Consider the following 6,000-nt stretch of genomic DNA (forward strand, 5'->3'; position numbering starts at 1 on the left):
GCATTTGGAGGCTTTTTTTGTCACCACCGTCAGACAAAATACCTGACATTGGTGACATTTGACAGAGTGGTGACAAAAAACTACAAAATAAGTTTTACGTGATTACTGTAGTACCTCCACCAAGGAGGTTATGTTTTATTTCGGTCACATTGGATTGCTTGTCTGTCTGTCTGTTTGTCAGCAGGATAACTCAAAAAGTTGTGCACAGTTTTTTTCCCCCGAGTTTTTGGAATTGACAAAAGGAAGTGATTCAATTTTGGTGGTGATCCGGATCCAGGATTTAAAAAAAAAAGATTCTTCATCATTGCGGGACAGGGTGAATTTTGACATGTTTTAAAAATATGATTAGAATATGTATCTACAAATTATTAAAATAATTGTTCATTTTAATACAAAAAGCAAATATATACAAATATATATATTTTTTTGTTATTGTTTTATTGTGTCTGATGGTGTTAGACAAGTTAGACAAGACAGAGCCTATTTTATGAAAAAAGTAAAATATGGGGAGGTTGTTCCAGTACATTGCTGCACAACCAAGGCCTTCGTCTATGATAATATACTGCTATATTTTGCATTTGAACTACTTTTTTTCTTTCAAAATTAAAACCTGTTGTAGCCACATTCTCAAGAATCAGTGGCATATCACGAGCTCACGAGCATGAGTTCACATAACAGATGTCTGATAAGTAGTTTATGGAAAATAATCTTAAAACAAATATGCAAATGAAAGAGTTAGCCTTCTCTGTTTTGACTGGATGTTGACTAAGCTATGCACTTTGGCTGCAGTGGGTCTGCTGGACTGGTGAGATCTATCTACCCCTATCTACCCCGTAATTTATTGAATCATGTCAACTCATCATGACACATGTGCACACACACACACTCACACTCACACACGCGCACGCACGCACACACACCCATCTGATCTTATGACCACCTGCCTAACCATTAGGCCACGGCTGCCCCCCGTGGAATGAAAGTGTTCTTTACAGACATACTAGTTGTCATTTTCCTGGTTTGCAGCCTTCCTGATGTGTGTTTCTCCTTCCTTGTGGTGAAAAACATTTGGAAATGTATTCAAATTGGGTGAAAGAGGAAACTCTACAACAGGGAAGCACCAGAGGAGTTGAACAGGCATCCACATCACCAGCACCAGCACCAGCTTTTGCTGGGCCCAGAGCAAAGTCATCTGAAAGGGCCCCCCATTCCAATATCGTACATGCAATGCCATGAGAACCCAATTCTGGGGCCCCTATTCATATTTCATATATTTCATTCTCACTCTCTCTCTCTCTCTCTCTCTTTCTCTCATGCACACAGGCTTTTTCCTGATTCTTGTGAAATCATACATCTCCTCCTTGATGGTTTTAATAGACTTAATACCTACATTCTTATCTGCTTTTTTGGAGGTGCATACTACCTACTACCTACATTCTAGTACACGAGAGGGAATTAACCATTCGAAATGTTGAAAAAAAAAAAGATTTTAGATCGCCTTCCTCCCTTATGCACATTGACCAAAGGACGCACATTTTCGTTACTGGGCCCTTTCTGCTAGTTTGGAGTCTGTATCTCTGGCTAAGGATGCACTCTATCCACCTGACCTGCTCACCGGAACAGTGACTATTTAAAATGACACCTCTTACCCATCAGATGCCTGATGATGATTCTGTTGAGTCGAAACGTTGTATGACCTGAATACATTTTCAAAGCGGAACTACAGTGTGCACTGCGGACTTCTACTCTTTCCCCTTTCTGCTACCCTTCATGCTGAATGATCACTGGTCTGAGGGTTGCGTCCAACCAAGAAGGGGGCGATGACTGATGGGAAAACGCTGCGTTTAATCGGTCTGACCTTCGTCTTTATTTCCCTTGTCAAACCACATGACACATGACCGACCACTTGACAGCTGCTGTTCAGTTTCATGACACGCAGTTTCAATAGGATGCATCACAACAAGCATCTTATGTTATCTTTTGCTTTGCTTGCACTTTGTTTGGCTGTTGAAATTTCTGTTGCAGTTGAACCTCTTAACCAGCTATCTACAATACTCTAAAGTCTCGGTATATTACAGTAAAGCGCTGCTGTATCACTGTACGTGTGTTATATTGTCTTGTTGTGTCAAGCAGCTGGTATGAATAAATTCAAATCAAAAGTTTACAGCACATTTTGAGACGTCCTCACGCACATACACTCGCCAATCTTCTCTTATCCAGGGTGTGGTAGTGGCACGGCACACTCTGCTACTTCTCTCATCACTGGGGATCATCACCCAGTTTCTCAGGTTAAAGGTGCACTGTGTAAGATTTTTAGTGGTTTCCAGACTTCATGCTACCCATTCACACTTGTTACCTTTTTCATAAATACTTACCACCACCATCAAATACTGTATTCATTATGACTGGAAAAATTGCATGTTTCATACATGAAAAGGGGGATTTTCTTAATGTCCACCATTTTGAATTTCAGCCACAAAACTTAATGCACTTAAGTCATACTAGTAAGTATTAGTTTATTACTTACTAAATACCGGTATTCATGAAAAGATCGAATTTGGCAGTTAGAGAACAGTTTCTTTGAGCAGCTAGTTACAATACGTAGGCCTACTCTGGCCACTATCCTACACAGTGCACATGTAGCCTGTAGCAGATGGGGTCGCCGGCGGGCGTATTCACTATTTGCTGGAAACACTCAACTACATCATGCCACTGATGTCACTTGTGCCGAAGAGGGATGAGGTCGTTCCACCTTGATTTGGACACAGTACAGCTGTGGTTCCCAAACATTTTCTGTGGGCACCCCCTTTTGGTCCTAAGAATGTTTTCTCGACCCCCATACCCCCAATATTCTTAGGCATTTTTGTCCATTAATATTACTAGATTACCCATTAATAATTGATGGAATTATGTCAGCTGTTGACCTGTGGATTTCTCGTTTTTATGCAAAGTCCATCTGACCACAGCAGTACTGTACACTCTTCTTTTTTTATTTACAGTACAGTAGGCCCTACACACTTGACTGCAACACAGAAGAGTCAAGTTTGTTGGTGGAGTACTGTAGTCAGAGCTGTGACATTATAACTGAAACATGTAAACGGGAGGTGTTTATGGTTTGGTTTTTAATAGTTGATCATATTCTGTGTTCATAGGTTATTGGGGTCAGTTATCAGTGGCTTAAAGGATAACTTCAGTCAATTTCAACATGCAGTTGTAATGCTCACACTACCCTGGACTTGTCAGTACCTGAGGTTTTTTTTTTTCTTCCTCAGCCTTTTCCGAGATCTTGGTCATTGTAATGGGGGCAATGCTTTGTTTACATTTTTTTAAAAAACATTTTTATTTATTCCCAAAAACATCCGAAAGGTTATACAACATCAGCAGACAACTAGCAAACAGCGGTACCTTTTGGGAAAATATTTGGAGTAGGCCTATGTTTTTTTTTTTTTTTAAATGTAAACAAACTGCCCCCATTAGAATAGTTCATATCTCGGAAAGGGCTTAGCTGAAAAATGTGGCATCACCGGGTACTGACAAGTCAAGGGTAGCGTGAGCAATACAAATTATTAAAATTGACTGAACTGGTCCTGATTGAATTGGTGGCTGTGGTGACTGTATTTTTTTTTACTGGCTTAAGCCAGCTAGGTGTCCACTTGTAAGGAGCTGTTTTGTTAAATCCTACAGATATGGAATAGCCCTTCCAGTAATGCAAGAGCTGATTACCTATCTCTACTCTAATCCACATGTCTGCAGGCATGACAGCCATGCTGTCTGGTTTAATGGTTTTGTACAGAAAGGTGTTACATCCTGCTGGGCATTGCTGCCTGTCGCACCTCCTCCGGTGCCCATGGGTCAGCTGCAGGGTCATCAGTCGGGAACCACCGTTCATCAACGTTTCGCCCCTTTAATCCTGAAACGTCTACGGTGGCGGGGCAGTGACAGGGAGGTCTCCCTGTCACCCCCTGCAGCTGATAGATGTTATCCCTGCGGCTGTTTTCTGGGGGTTAGTTGTTATTCCCCCAGCTCCTGTCCTTCCTCCGCAGCCAGAGTCAAAAGCTACCTTTTTCTGCCTCCTCTGCCAGCTCCTTTGTTGCCTTCTTTAGCCTTCCTCCAGTGACTCCCACATCCTTCAGAAGGCGTATGGTCGACAGCCCCATAAAGCCTCGCCATCCAACTTCGACTGGATATATGGAAGTCTTCCAGCCCGCCTCCCAGCACTCCGCAGCAAGTTCGGCGTACTTGGCCTTTTTCCGTTCAAAGGCTGCCTCAATCCCTTCCTCCGATGGTACAGTGAGCTCTATGAGAGCTAGGCCTACCGCTGTTGCCTTTGCAGACCAAGCCACTATGTCTGGCCGGAGAGATGTGGTGGTGATCTCTGTGGGAAAGTGAAGCTTTCTATCCAAGTCAACCTTCATGCTCCACTCCTGGCCAGGAGTGAAGGGCCTTGTTGTTTCTTTTTGCCTTATGCTTCCAATTCCTCCTTCCACAATAAAGATGGTAGAGTCCTCTGCAGGCGATGGTATTCTGCTACCCTGTCTGCACTCCTCCAGCACATAATATAACTAGAATGGGCACTCGGTAGAGCGCAAACCTTCGCCTCCGCCACTTATTTTTTTCTGGCTATCTTCAGAGTGTGGGGCATAACATTCTCCAAATGTTGGTGTTAGTTTCATTTAAATCGGACCGGAATATCGTAATATTACATTTTTGGCCCAGTCTTGACCTCTTATTCAATTCCGCATGCACACGTTGTTCTGGCATATAGTGCTTGGCAAAGAAAAACGTTTTTGACCTTTTCGTGACCTTGACCTTGACCTTTGACCCAATCACTCCCAAAAACAAATCGATTGTTCCTTGGGTCATGACCAATCATCCCACCAAATTTCATAAAAATCGTCTCAGTTCTGTCTGAGTTATACGAAGTGCAAACATATTCACAAATAAATAAATAAATACTTTGTCTCGGCGAAGGTAATCAAGTGAGATGATATGAGCAAACCAGTGGAACATTTGGTACAGACATCACAATCAATCACCGCTGAGCAGACATCACAATCTATCACCATCACAACTGAGACAACCGAGAATCATGCTCAAACAAACTACATCTGGGAGGTGTTACTTCTGCTGTCTGATGAGAAAGGACATTGACAGTGTCAGGGTTATTTGAATATACTTCAACTCACACTTTCACGTCATCTACAAAGGAAGGTGTGAGTGAGAGCTGCTGCAATGTTACGTGGGTTAGGAGGACATGCATTGGTTGGATGTGTGACATTCTGACGGGGTCATCCCTATGTTCCCCGGGTCCTATGTTCCCCGGGTCCTATGTTCCCCGCAACCGTGGAACTTAGGACCCTTTTTTCAAAAAAGGGTTCTATGTTCCCTGCTGCTTCAAAGTAGACTGCTGCCGCATGGCAAAGTGCAGGTTGTTGTTGCACCTCTGACAGGTTAGGTTTAGGGATGGTTTTGGGAAGGGCACAATTTGAAAACTCGAAAACATACAATACAGGGAACTTAGGACCCTTTTTTCAAGGGGGGATGGCAGGGGTGGGCACTGACCCCCCAGGAACAAGTCCTGCCCCCCAGAGAAATGTCCTGTCCATCAAAAGAAAACTGGCCTGAAAAAAGGCCACCATTTATTATCTGCTTGTGTCTTGTATTGATAAAATAAATGCAGGTGGTGATTTAAAACAAAAAAAAGTATCATTAGGTTTGTAACTTGCCCTGTTCATGTTACTCTGAGTCCTGGCGAGGGAGCGTAGTCAGCGTAGTCTGTAGTCATCTAGGCCTAACTGTCACAACATCATCATGCAACGTGTCTGCAACGAGTCTGTTATTCTTTTATTGGACATAGTAAAATCAGTCCCAGGGTTAACCAGGCACATTTTGACGGGCAAGCCTTATCGTCAAAGTAATTCAAAGTTATAGGAAATGAGTTTTGTTGGCTCCAATGTATTTTGTTTAATTTCTAAATAAATGTAGACTATGATGGATAGA

This window comes from Engraulis encrasicolus, chromosome 6 (assembly GCF_034702125.1).
Source record: "Engraulis encrasicolus isolate BLACKSEA-1 chromosome 6, IST_EnEncr_1.0, whole genome shotgun sequence".
NCBI lineage: Eukaryota > Metazoa > Chordata > Actinopteri > Clupeiformes > Engraulidae > Engraulis > Engraulis encrasicolus.